A 14,892-nucleotide genomic window follows, 5' to 3' on the forward strand; every position below is an offset into this window, starting at 1 on the left:
TGTGTGACCCTGTGGGCGCAATTGTTGTTACCGCGGTTACAACGTGCCTCGTGACGTAAATTAATTTTTTTACGTGTTTTTTACGCTATATTTTCACTAAAAAGGGACTTGAAGCACCATGTCCAATAGTGCTTTATTTATTAATATCTGTGTGCAAAACGCTCCGCTGTCGTCAACAGCCATCGGCTAAACTTCATCTGTCAATTGTGTGCCGTCCAGGTGTGTTTATTCCAGGCTTTTTTTTTTTGCAGCTGCCTGCTTGTCAAACCGAAACAATGAGCTGAAAGACGCTAAAACGCTCGCATCATGTCACACAATAATTGGATCCATCGTTAACATAATAAACATATCGATTAGCAGCTTTAATAAATGTCATTAAAACCTGTGTGGTTTGGTGGGAAATCTCAGGAGCCCCCACATTTTGGAGAGATGATAATAATAATAATAATAATAATAATAATAATAATAATAATTGTGGACGTGAGTACAATTTTCCCTCTTTTCTTCTTTTTTTATCACTTAATGCTGCTTTAATATTCATCTTGTATTCTTTTCTTAGCTGGCCTGGTGGCACCATTGTTGACTTTTACATTCGGCTGTGTGAGTCGACACCAGATCGGGAACGTGACCCCAAAAAAAATGGGAAAATTTCATTCACGTCCACTATTATTACTATTATTATTATTTTGGATACGTAAAACACGCGGCCCATCAGGAGCATGTCGGTTGAGCTCCGTTGCCTCGCGGGAGAAAATGAACAAAAAGATTTCAACCCAGCGTCTCCGACTTTGACTCGTCCCGAAAAACCGTAACACCGGCGCACACAAACGCCACACACCTGCAAAGTGTGTGAGTTGGGGTCAGACTCGCGACCTTTCGCTGCATGACGTCCCCGTCGTGTCCTGATGAAGCAGAAATGCCTTAAAAAACAAACATAATGGAAGTCAACAGAACATTTAGGACATCATATTGAGCGAAACAAAGAGTCCGATTCTCCTCCAGGTTCAACACCAGCCTCCTGTTCCTCTGAGGTCTGCTGTGACTCTTTCTCTTTCATCCAGGAACAAACACGTTGACTGACGTGGAATTACAAAATACAATAGATGAATAAAAAAAGCACCAGACTCCTTTCAGATCTGCAACTCTGAGGGAGGAACACGTTTCCTTTGATCCGGGTGCAACAAGCTCTCGTGTTTTGTAAACATTTGTGTGATGAGAACAATAAATGGATATTGCAATAAGACAGCGCTGTCAGCACGCACGGTGTGTTCTGTTAAAGTATTCATGCAGTCGCTCAGCGGCATCTTCTGTCTGTGTGTGTGTGTGTGTGTGTGTGTGTGTGTGTGTGTGAGGAGGAGAGTTTTCCGCCAATCAGAACGCAGCTGGGTTCATCAGTCTGAAGTGCTCTGAAGTTTCTTTATTCATTCATCGAGCATTCTGGATTATTTTTTTTAATACTTTGCCAATTCTGCACGATTAAAATATTCTCTTGGTTGCATTGTGGGAATTGTAGGACCCAATGTTTGTTTTTCTTGACCCATACCAATATGTCGGCCCCTGCTGCATGGACTCGCTCTTCTCAAAGCTCTCCGCTCCTTTACAGAAACACTCTTCATAAGATCCGCTCACTGGCTTGTTTTCCATCTCTAGGATGAGGGCCGTCCCTGTCACTGTCTCCTCCCACTTTTAGGTCATGTGATCAACTTCGGCCACCGCCGTGACAACTGAGCAAACTATCACTGATGAAGACCATGTGGTTCCAAATAAATCTATTCTGTGGACATTGTTAAATTTTTCTAATCAAGACTCTATTACTAGTATTATACTATTATCTATTTCCAGTGATGGATTGAGTACTCAGATCCTTTAATAAAGTAAAAGTACTAATACAACAATGTGAAAATACCCTAGTGCAAGTCCTGCCTTCAAAATCCCACCTAAATAAAGTGCAGTACATTATATACAGTACATATATATACACCGTATATATATATATATATATACACCGTATATATATATATATATATATATATATATATATATATATATATATATATATATATATATATGACATTATTCTATCGTTAATACCGATACATCAATGTGTAAGCAGCATTTTAACATTGTAACTGGTTGAGATGGAGCTAGTTTTAGATTATTTATGTGAAGTTATTGGTAGTTTAGTCCAGTGGTTTCCAACCTTGGGGTCGGTCCCCTCCAAAGGGTCTCAAAATAAATCTGAAGGGTCGTGATGTGACGAACGGACACTCTCTGTCTTTAACTTATCATGTTTATTTTGGTTGGAGGGGTTTGTGAACTGTTGGATAAATTGACCTATTTGGTTTTATCATTGAAATGACACAACTTGAGACGTTTATTAAATCTTTGCTGGAGGCGGAGCTTGAGATCTGACACATGGCAAGAGGGTAAGCACTAATCTGTGAGGTAACTTGTAACCATAGAATAGCAGTCAAATGCATGGAGTGGAGTAAAAAGGGAGTGAAGTAGAAGTATAACGTTATATGGACACAATAAATAAAGTACAAGTACCTCAGTTGTTCAGTAAAAGCACGTTCCACTACTGTCATCACTGGCGGAGTGCTGCAGGGATTTGCAGAGCATAAAGTGGAGAAACAGATTTGAAAAATACACCCCAAACAAATCAATGCAGCAGAGGCCGAGATATCATGACTCCAAAAACACATCTGATGCCGTGTTCACACCGGCGCGAATTCGCGTGAGTTGAATTCTCCCAACTCTGGCGGAGAAATCGCGTGACGCAAAGTTGCGGCAGCCAATCAGCGTTGAGAAGCTCCGCCCGTCACCACCGCCGTCTCCCCGTTTCTGAATGAAACTGCTGCTGCTCCGCCTGAACCAGCGCTGACAGCGGCTTCATTGAGACGCTACGAATAATATTATGAACCCAGACACCATGGAGTTTGATGTTCCGACGTATGTGGAGTTTACACAACAGGTATAAAGCAGAACTAGTGGTTATTTATTCCATGGTCGATAGCGGAAATGAAAGCTTTGTCGCTTGTCTCTCACAGAGGCAAGCAACAGAGCTAAGCCACGCCCCCTTCGCGCCGCGATTTTTCGCGTTTGGTGTGAACACCCTCTTTCTACTCGCGCGAGTAAACTTCCGCGGTGGATGTCTTGATAATGACGTCTCATCACACACTCATTTTTCTCATCATTTCACACTGTCCATGACTGGAGCTGTCTTTTAAGACCCTGTATGACCCTAATTTAGGATCAAATAGAAACTTGTAAACATGAAGAACACCCCGTCCTCATGCGTGAGGCTCAGCGCTGCCATCCTGTGGTTCAACTTGTTCTTAAAGACAGGGGATGGATCTGAATCTGGGTAATGAAGCACAACACATAAGGGGAGATTGTGTATTTATATATTGCAGCACATTGAATATGTAACACAATATAACTTTCCTTTGTGGATTATTCAAAAAATAATTGTAATTAATGCAAGTTAGTGTACCGAGATGAAGCCGTTCAAGATAATTAAAAGAAAGTAACATTCACTCTCACTTCTCTGACATCCCTGTTGGGAACATCCACGTGACTCCTCCTTTCATGCTGATGCATTTGCAGGTTAAATCCACAAGATGGCAATGCACATCATGGACGTGTACTTGTATATGTTTTGTAAGGCTACAGAGACACAATCCTAACCCGGTGCTCAATCTTTTCAGAACATCACAGAGATTTCTCAAGCTGTGTCATGAAAAGAAAAGGGGGGTGGGGGGGCGCAGCCGTAAATGAGAAGAAATGCACCTGTGCACACTAATGAGACGCAATGAGCTCCATTTTTGTTAATGTTACAAAAAAAGGGAAGGGATTACTTATACATCTTCATTCTGCATGCTGGATCTCCATAACCAGTGCCTCCTTCAGCCCGTAAAAAAAAATACAAAGAATTGCAGGAATTACACAAAAGGAAACCGTACAGTATAAAGCTGACGCTAATTGCAGTCGGCTCAATTCTGCAGACTTTTGAGAGACGCACCTGTGTTTCCTTAAAAAAAAACAAAAAAAAAACAGCTTGAATTTAAACGACAACCAAAAAACATCCCAGTCAGAGAGGTTCAAAGGATGACGCTGTTTCCTCGGTGAAATCACACCTGCAGCGTCTTTCTGCCTCTTCTCTTCTCTCTCCCTCTCTCTCTCTTTCTCTCTCTCCCTCTCTCTCTCTCCCTCTCTCCCTCTCTCTCTCTCCCTCTCTCTCTCTCCCTCTCTCCCTCTCTCTCGTCCACAAGGGCCTTCATTAGTGTGGGCAGCACAACTCCTTCTGTTAGTTTGTTGGGAATTTTAATTCCACTGCGTTCCTCCCCGCATTCCAATCACAGGTGGGGGGTTTTCTGGTAATTTTCGGTTATTTTATTTTTCTACCAGCGGTTCTGAAGGTGAACGTGATCAGTGTGACCAAACGCTTCAATAGCTGAATGCTGAGTGGTTTGACAGACTGAAGATGGAGGGGTGCATGTGAGGAGGAGAAGAAGCCACACAGAAGAAAAGAAGAAGACAAGAAAAAGCACCAGAGATTAAGATAAAAGGGATATTTTCCGGGAGCGTAATCATATCCTGCCTCTGTGCAATATGAAAATGTGTGATATTACGGCCTTTTTTTCCTAAGTGCATTGCTGTGAGTGGCGTATGAAGGCGGCATTTCAGAAGAGGGCCATGGAGATAAGATGGTGGGTAGATGTAAAAAGTCTATGTCTTCTCGAAACACAAGAGTAGAAGTGTGTGACGTTGGGAGTCACGCATGCTGTGATTGTTAGCATCTCCGGCTAACTAGCTCGTACCTACGGCACGCTAGCATTGGAGTTCCGAGTTACTTCCGGGCTATTCGTAACTTGTAACCCGCAAAACTACTGTGGGGTTACAACATATATAACCATACAACATATAAAAAAAAGCCCTGTTCACAATTTGCACCGCGTTACTAGTGTTTCACTTTTTTGGCGCGTGGCCTGGATGCTAACAGAGTTTAAGCTAATATTTGTAGCTCTCTCAGTTCAACCACAGCACCATTGTGGCCGTTAGGTTGGCGAGACACATCCGTTTGTGAAGTCATCATCCTGAAAGTCTTTTCTTCTGAAATATTAAAGCTGGAAATATATCAAACCTTAACACAGGCCTGATCTTATATTTGTTGGTTGTCATGCCACACATTTTTACATTACATTACATTTAGCTGACGCTTTTATCCAAAGCGACTTAGAATGAGTGCATTAAACCATGAGTACAAACTCAGAACAACAAGAATCAAGAAAGTACAATTTCTTCAATAAAGTTAAACTACACAGTGCTATCAGTGAGTACCATTTAGGTGCTACTAATGTGCTACTACGGTGCTACTTTCCTTATTCAAGGTATAGTTGAAAAAGACGTGTTTTTAGTTTGTGACGGCAGACGTAGAGACTTTCTATGTTCTCTAGATGGATCCTCAGCTATAGTGAGGACTTTTACTTCAGTTTTTTTGTTTTTATCATGTATGTTACTTATGTAACTTACAACATTCTTCTTTTTAAGAATTGAGAGTTAGCTTGAGACAGCAGTTCATCTTTAGCATAGCTTAATTAGCTGGCTAGCTATAGACGATAAAGTCCATGAACGACGGTTGGTATTTTATGCATAAGACTGACGGGAGCGGCAAAAAAAACGACAAGCCAGCTTTTGTCCAGCTCTTTCTGAAATAAAGGACCCATTGTAAAATAAAAAGAAAAAGAACCGCTACAGTGTGAAGTGCGTTGCCTTTTCCACGATTAATACCGGCCTATTTCAGAAGCGTGTTCGTTGTGGACAAAAGGGATAAACCCCACATAGAGTGGCTCGTGGATATTTAATAAATGCAACACAATTTAGTTCCTTTTCAATGTCAAATGTATCTGCGGGTGCCGATTTATATTCTCATCCCTGTCTTTTCCAGCAGTGCAAGCAAGCAGGTGGCAGATGAGGGCGAACGCAGAAAGAGGCGCTACAGAAAATCGATAACAACCAGACGACGGGGCATTCCCACTCCAAATCTCAAATTCCAGCCCCACTCCGTCTCGTGTGCTGTCTCTGCCTCTGCCGGGACACGGGACCTGTTTCTAAAAGCAGGTGCTGCGGGTCCATCAGTTTCCCCCTGACAGTTTGGAGGTGAGGCGCAGTCAGCTGAGGCGCTTCCATTGAGGAAGTCGAACATGTCATCATCGCGGTTAAGTGGAGGAGAGGAGGGGGGGAGACAAGCCGGATGAGTCATGATGGGACAGACAGAGACGTGGAAGGGAGGGGAGGGAGAGGGAGAGGGAGCAGAGAGTTTGTGTGTGTGTGTGTGTGTGTATGTGTGTGTGTGTGTGTAGCCGGGATTGAATTTGTATAGAAAGGAAGCTACAAAGCAGGTGTAGAGCAACTTATTATGTTCTTGCTCCTTAATGCTCTGCCTCTTATTCTCCTCGCTCTTCTTGTTAAATGAAAAACAACAGACACACACACACACACACACACACACACGCGCGCACGCACACGCACACACACACACATGCACACATGCACTCATGCACAGACCACCAGATGTCAGCACAATAATAATTTAGTTAAATTATAATTGTTCAGGCAGAACTATACGTACGGGCTGACTCAATGGAAATACACATAGCCGTGAGTTATTGATTTTGTGTTATGTGCAGAGGGCGTGAAATAAATTGAAAGCGTTGCCGCGGCGCCAAGCGAAGTGCGCGGCGCCGACAGGAACATAATGTATACACTTAAATCGGCCCACTTCGGAACATGGCTAGCAATTACAGATGCTCGTCGAGAAACGCAGAAAGATTCAATCAGGCCGAGTTGAGGACTGGGATCCACGCGGTGGAGCTGTGGGGTTAATTAGTATACTTGGCTTTAACCAAGCGTGCCGGATGTTGAAGGGTTGAGGGATAATGCTTGTTTAGATACACGGGGTGCGGCGTCCGCAGATAATGTCTTCATTAACTATTGATGCACACACGTGCACGCGCACACACACACACACACACACACACACACACACACACACACACGCGGGCAGATAGCCCCCTGTATCCGCTACAGCATGCATGCTGCATTCCCAGCACCTCTACACCTGTCTCCTCCTCCCCACTCCGCCTCGTCTCCTTATTATCTGAGCATCGAGGTGTGTGTGCAGACACACGCACACACACACACACACACACACACACACACACACACACACCTCCTCCACCCCATCCCACAGTTTTTCACGCCTGCACCCATACTCGCTCACCATCCCACTTCCTTCATCCCCGTCTTCATTCCCTCCTCTCTCTCTCTTTTGAACATAAGCACAAGGAACACACCGCTCGCCCATCCCCCCCTCCTCATGCACAACTTTACCCCCCCTCCACGCAGCCCTTCACTCCTTGCATTATCTTTCACGGAAATTGCATTTCCAGCACAGCCAGGGCCCCATTATGAAGAGGGAGCGACATGCTGTAACCTTTTTAAAAAGCCATTAGTGATGCACCTGCCCCTCCCCTCTCCCCTGCCCCCTCCCTCCCTCGCAGCACCCCACCCCTCAGACCCCCCGCCAGCCCCTCACCCTTCATACAAGCTTCACCCTTCTCCCTAGGCTCACCCTCCCTGACCCCTCCCCACCCTCGCGGCAGCTGTAATGTTATTATGGCCGCTTCCATGGCCATTACTCGGCCAGCTCCACCCCATCCCCCCCCCCCACACACACACACACACACCCCCTCACACCCCACACACCGAACACAGAGCAGATGCGGAGGGGAGCAGCGCCGGGGCCTCGTGTGCAGCGATAAGTGTGCAAAGGGTCAGGTGCAGAGGAAGGCTTGCAGAAGGGGAAGGCCGGGACGGATGCATGGAGGGGTGGAGGAATAAAGATGAATGCACGAGGTACGGAAGCGACAGCAGACAGCAGCGAGAGAGCAAGAGAGGCGAAGGGAGTGCAATCGATGAAAGGTAAACAATGGACTGTCTATCTCTCCATCCCTCATCCCGGGCTCCCTTCGTTCGGCCTCCTTATCTAAACACAAACAGCAACTGTAACACCAGACCTGGGTATCACGCTCGGCACGCACAAATATGTAAACAGACAGGCAGTGTAACCTACACACACACACACACACACACACACACACACACAGCGGCAGGAACTCGATACACAGCCAGTGGCGAGCCCCATCTGAGGAGCACCATTGTTGTTGCACTTGTCATGTAGCGTTGTAGTCGTGGACCACACTGGCTGCATTATCGTCCAATTAGAATGCAGGGATGAGCCAGGGAGGGCAGCGGAGAGGGGAGGGGAGTGCCATGGAGGGGAGTGCCATGGAGGGGAGTGCCATGGAGCGGTGGAGAGGCAGAGAGGGGAAGAGAGAGAGAGAGAGAGAGAGAGAGAGAGAGAGAGAGAGAGAGAGAGAGAGAGAGAGAGAGAGAGAGAGAGAGAGAGAGGGTTGAGACATGCCAGGCCCACAGACAGACACTAAATCCAATTGCATGGGCAGGTTCCAGGAAGTGGAGGATAGTGAGATGGAGGAGGAAGAGGTGGTGAAGGAAGAGTATCCCCCTTCTTCTTCTTCTTCTTCTTCTTCTTCTTCTTCTTCTTCTTCTTCTTCTTCTTCTTCTTCTTCTTGTCTTTGGCACACAGCAGAGCATGTGAGTCCTGATGGAGCAGCTGTAGCTTAACTGTACTGTACAAGCCTTACACAACAACACAGCTCCAGCCCACTGACTGACTGTCAATGTGATGGAGGGGCTGCACTACGCGAGGCATCGAAAGGGGAAACCCAGAGGACACAAATCCATAAAAAATAAATAAAAAATGAATAAAAAACAAGCCACTGTATGTTTTATGATTCCGCCCACTTCAATGAAACCCACTGTCACACGGTGAGAGTTCATTAAAGTAATTATTGGCAGGATGACGGCGCTCTGCGAGGCGACTGCAGCGAATGTTCATAAGAATATCTCACACAGGTCTATTTATTCACGCGGCTAATGTAATTCTAATGCTCGGCAACGTATCGATCAGAGCCGCGTGAGATGTTGAAGTAGCTTTAAATGATGGCCGGAGCTGGCAGTAAGGTTTGTAATCCTCCTCCATACAAGTCCCCCGTGTCTACTGGATGCTAACAGGGCTTGATTCACTTCACAGGAAGTCATGAGGGCACCATCCTCCCCACGCTCTTTCTTTATCTATCTATCTATCTATCTATCTATCTATCTATCTATCTATCTATCTATCTATCTATCTATCTATCTATCTAATAGTCAAAGTAGCAAATGTAAAAATACTCCATTCCATGTCTAACTCGAAGCTGTTGGACATCTTGGGAGATACATGCACTTTTGCAGAGAGTCAGATGAGAAGATTGACACTACTCTGTACGGTAAACGTGAAGCTAAAGACAGCAATTGTTAGCTTAGCTTAGCACAAAGACTGAAAACAGGTGGAGGCGGTCCTGCCCAAAGGTACAGAAAATCCACCTTCCAGCACCTCTGAACCTCCCACGCGTTTAGTTCAAACAAAAAGCTGCGTAAACAATGAAGCATTAGTTCATGCTAATGCTAATGTCAGCTAACCAGCTTTTGGTTGTCGATGAAAGTGGTATCGATCTTTTCGTCTCACTCTCGGCAAGAAAGCAAACATAGTAAATGTTTTTCCCAAAATGTTGAGGTACTGATTCAAACCTTTAAAGCTGCGTCATGTTTATAAAGTATCCCAAAAACTTGCTCTATTTGGCATAGCTTAGCTTTGCATAAAGACTGGAATCAGGTGGAGACGGTCCTGTTCAAAGGTATAGAAAATCAACCTTCCAGCACCTCTAAACCTCCCACGCGTTTAGTCCAAACAAAGAAGGTGTGTAAACAATAAAGCATTAAAGTTTTATGGGGGTATATTGCAGTTAGTTTATGCTAATGCTAATGTAAGCTAACCAGCTTATGGCTGTCGATGAACTCCAAATACAGAGAATACGCTGAATGTATTTCCCAAAATGTTGAAATGTTGCTTAACCTTTAAAGATGCATCATCTTCGTTTTGATCGTAAAGTGTGATCTTCAAAAGTACCTCTTGGCTGTCAAACGAAGGTGGTAGATTAAATATCCCCCTTGAATGTCAATTGAATAGAAGTATCCAGTTGCACACAATGGAAACACTTAAAACCTTCCAGCCCCTTATGAGCTTATATCCATCCATCTATGTTTGAGATGGATAGAGAGAAGATTCTCTCCTTCTATCGCCCATCTCTCTCCACCTAGCCCCATCAACCCCGTCCTCTCTCCTCCTATCTCCTCACTCCTCCTCTCTCTCATCCAATCATCCTCTCTCTCCTCTCTCCTCTCCTCTCTCCTCATCTCTCCTCATCTCTCTTCTCTCCCCTCTACCCTCCTCTCTCCAGACACTGACACCAAATCCCACAACAGACGCCCTGCTGATCGATACCATGACATCATCATGGCGTGGACATCATCAGTGGGCTGCGGGCGAGGTGCTGACCTGAAACACACACACACACACACACACACACACACACACACACACACACACTTAAACAGGACCTGAGGGACTGAGCCAAACTGAGCTTCCTCACATCCCCTCCCAGCCCTTATAACCCCTTGCCTGCCTGCCTGCCAATTCTGCCGCCACCGCCGCCGCCGCCGCTGCTGCTGTCGTAAATCTGACTGATGACAGGCCCAGGACCTCTTTCACACACACACACGGACACACAGCGAGCTAAAAAGACAACGTGGACGTCTCCCCCCTTGAGTGGCTGATGGGCCTAAGTGCAGTCGAGACAAAGCGCTGCACTCTGAGACTGTTAAACCGCACTGCGAGCTGTCACATTTGCACTTTTCCACCCCTACTTATCAGGATGAATGAAAAACAAATATAATTGTGTGTGAAGCTTTTGATGCCTCTGTATCCTCCTCCTCTGCTGGTCTGTCTTACAACACAACCTTTTCATTCCCAGGCTTGACTGACTGACTGAAAGAGTGATTGACTGACAGACCGGCTTATTGGACGACCGGGCGACCGGGCGATACGTGCGCATGCAGTTTTCACGTCGGTGCCGCTTGTGTGAAGCTGTCACCGGCTTTACAGCCAGCTGTGAGGCTCCCGTCTGAGGCTGGACAGCCGGGATCAAAGAGCGGAGGAGGATAGTCGATATCCACAAAGCCGAGAAACAACCTCCCGGTCTGTTTTTGAAACGGCTGCAAACGGGGGAAATAAAAATCGCTCCATGTTTGTGGTTGCGGGCCTCGAGACAGACGAACGGACGGGACGCAGGCGGACGGGGCGGAGGGAGGGAGGGGCGGAGACGGCGAGCTGTGATTTCTTTCATGTAAGAGAAACATCTGTAAAATGTTGCAACGTGTCGGTGCATTTGTCTGTCAGTAATAGTTGTGTGGCGGCTTGGCCCGTCATGTATCTGCAGGGCGAGGCTCAGATTTCACAGCATGCAGGACTGACTGCTTTGAATCACTGCCTGCAAATTGTTAATGTTTTATACATACAGGGTACCAATAATATACCTGCTGTGGTGGCCGGAGGGGAAGCAGTCCAGGGAATAAGAGGGAAACACATTTGTGTTCAGGATTTAGAAAGCAATGTGACCCTAAGTACTTTTATAAATAGCCTTTTACAAGAGCTTTGGAGAGTTTGGAAACTTCAAACCCCAATCAACCTCAAAATCCAAGATGGCTGCCCTTCGCATCAACAGTAGAGCTGTTAATGGCTTGTGTCTCTCTATCTGTGTGCTACAGTGTCTGTATACCAGCATAAGGCCTTGTTACCAACTGCTAAAGTTTTCCAAATTATTTTGTACTGAAATGCCGTCCTCTCAGGTGTGACGACATTCCCAGCTCCGACTTACGATTTAAATGGGATGCAGCACATGACATGAAAAGGAGCCATAAGTGTAGTTCCCGTATCCACAGATCCATCCACATATATCCTGCATAAACTATATATGCACATATACATGCATGCACCAATACACTCATCGTAATCCACACAAAAACTGCACGGCAGAAGGCCCCTGTATGAAACATAAGTCTGCAGTGTCTGCATATGCAAAACATAATGCATTACATCATGATTATATTTACATTTTTAGGTGTTTTCTGTACATTTTATATAAACATTTTGTCGCTACGGCTTTTGAAACACCGTTCTTTCTAAATTCAGCTCGTTCCCCCAATACCAATAATTCACACTGTTACAATATCAATAACAATTTATATTGTAAAACCTTTTAAAATGCACATCATGTTAAGATAACGTAACACATTTCATTGCAATATTGTCCTCGTCACGTCGTTTTCCCAGTTTCTCCCGTCTTGCTACTTGAAATGACTTAGTTACAGTTACACAAGTGTTGTGTATTTTCTAGTCCCTCTTAAACACTCCCGGTCTCCCAAACCTCTCGTCTTTTTGCCCTGTTGACATATTTGTCCTGGTGTAGTATGTATTTTAGTCATTCTCTATATAATGTACTGCAATGATGAAGTGTTTCAGAACAATTATTGTCTTTTCCTCCAGGACTGGAACATTTATTTCCACATAGAAGCAGAAGTAGGAACGTTGAGCACCCTGGACTGATATATGAAGTCACATGTGCTGCTGGACGGCACTTGAGGAAAGTCTTTAACTAGTTGGTGGAGCGCGCTCGGTTTATTTAACGGCTAATTTGTCTATTTTCAAAGCTATTTCAGCGGGCCGAATATACAAAGTGTACCTCAGCTTCTTTTAAATTATATTAAAATATATTTCAACCAGGAAATGTATTCATTACATATCTGCGCCCGGCCAATTCTTCCAACCACGTTTTCACTCGTCTGAAATGCCACTCGGATGTAATAGACAATTCAAAAGCAGTTATGTGGAGATTGTTTTTTGTTTTGTTTTTTGATGGAATAAGTCCACTTCTGAATCACGCAATCATCGGATACTAACTGTCACTGTTTGAATTCAAAAATATTTACCAAGCACATGGTCGTAAACCTCAAACTTTCACTCATAAAGCAGTTAGGCAAGTTCAAGCTCTCCAATTAAAGCACTAATGTTGTTTTTTCCCCGGCCATTGGTTTCCTGAGGCAGACGGTAGAATTAACAATCTTCCTTCCTGGGATTTATTTGATTTCATAGCGCTACAGTAGCATGATCATTTGATCCAATCAGCCTCAGTTGATCAAAGTGACGCAGGTGAGTCTGACGGGATCCCCCCATATGTGAATATTTGTCTTACACGTGTGTGAATAGATGAAACCTGCTGCCACGCTGAATAGGAAAATGTCTGGAGGGCTTTCGTTCCAACTCATGTTCGATCTGTCATTAATCTAATCATTGTTGTCATTACTAATAATAAAAGTGAAGCGACTGTTCTCCAAGTATTCCCCAAAACAACAGTTGTCCGACCGTAGCCAGACAGAGCAAACCTGCACACTTGAGCAGCACTCATTAATCATTAGCTTTGACTGCTAACTAGCTCACTGCCTACAGCTGTAATCATGCATTACTTCCAAGGCTGAGGAGCATGTAATAGCCCAGGCCGATTCTATTTAGCTTTGAGTGCTAACAATAGCCGCCATCATCATATGCATTCATAATGATCATTTTGGGGCTTGTTACATTTTTTTTTTTATCCAGCGTATAGCAACTCATGTTTGTTACCTGCCCAAGTGTTTACCTCTGTGAGTAAGCCGGTCCTAGATGCCATCACAGTTAAAGGTAACATTAGCAGCTCTGTCCTGCCCTATATTAGATTTGTATAAGATTACGTTACCGCAGAAACACAGTGATTAGTCGCCATCCCAGACTGGTTTGGGGATTGACGTTTTGAAGCCTTGAGTTTGTCGGTTTCAGCGTCGCCATCTTGGATTAAGACTGTAGCCATGTTGCTTATTTTGCATCCAACCAACAGTAGTTAGCATATTTGGGATGCGGAGGAGTTACGTAGCGATGCCGGCTCTGGTAGCGGCAGCGACCTGTCAATCACAGTGAGCCCGCCCTACAGCATTCTCAGCTTTATGGTCTTTGTGACTCTAAAAGGACCATCATTTACTAAATGAACATCATGCTGTTTTGAAGAAGACTTAAAACTATAGAGATTGAGACAATGAGAAAATGTTTACTGAGGTAATAAATCAAGAGAGAAGTAGAGTCATTTCTCATAGACTTCTTTGCAACCGGAAGAGTCGCCCCCTGTTGGCCATTAGAAGGAATGCAAGTTTACAAGACACTTACGCATCAGCTTCACTCCGGAGGTAAAGTAAAACATACTGCTTATAAATGTGAAAGCATAAATTGACAATCCTTACACATGCAATAAAAGAACAATGATTCTTGTCTACGTGGACGACATCATGCCCATAGCCGTCGCTTGCATAGTCAAGACCGTTTAAAAGAGTTTTAGTTTCAAAACCAGAACGTTAGCCAGCCAGCCAAAGCCTGTTGGCGACAGCTTGACGATTTTATCAGCACTGTTTACATCCGAATACGTTGGCCGGCCATAAATGAGAAGCCTGCTTGTGTCTGCCTCCGTCCCGCATCAAGGACCATTCTTTCAAAACCTGAGCGCCTGACAAGCGTAGCGACGGTAAAATATAGCAAACAGTCAATTAAGGCCAACGTTGCTTTGCTTTGCCGTGTGAGATATGTGGCGCTCGGAGCCTGCGGTCAGAGCGACTGCATCTCTTGATGTAGCAGGGTGCCATTTCAGGCTGTCACCCACAAGCCTGCTGCCGGACCAGATGAGACCAGGCAGCGGATCAGGGGGAGAGCAGAGGGGGAGTGGGAGTGTGGGGGTGCATCACACCTCTCCTCCAGCTCCACGGACTCCCCATGTGTCCTTACATGTACAGTGG

This window comes from Taurulus bubalis, assembly GCF_910589615.1.
Source record: "Taurulus bubalis genome assembly, chromosome: 17".
Taxonomy (NCBI): domain Eukaryota; kingdom Metazoa; phylum Chordata; class Actinopteri; order Perciformes; family Cottidae; genus Taurulus; species Taurulus bubalis.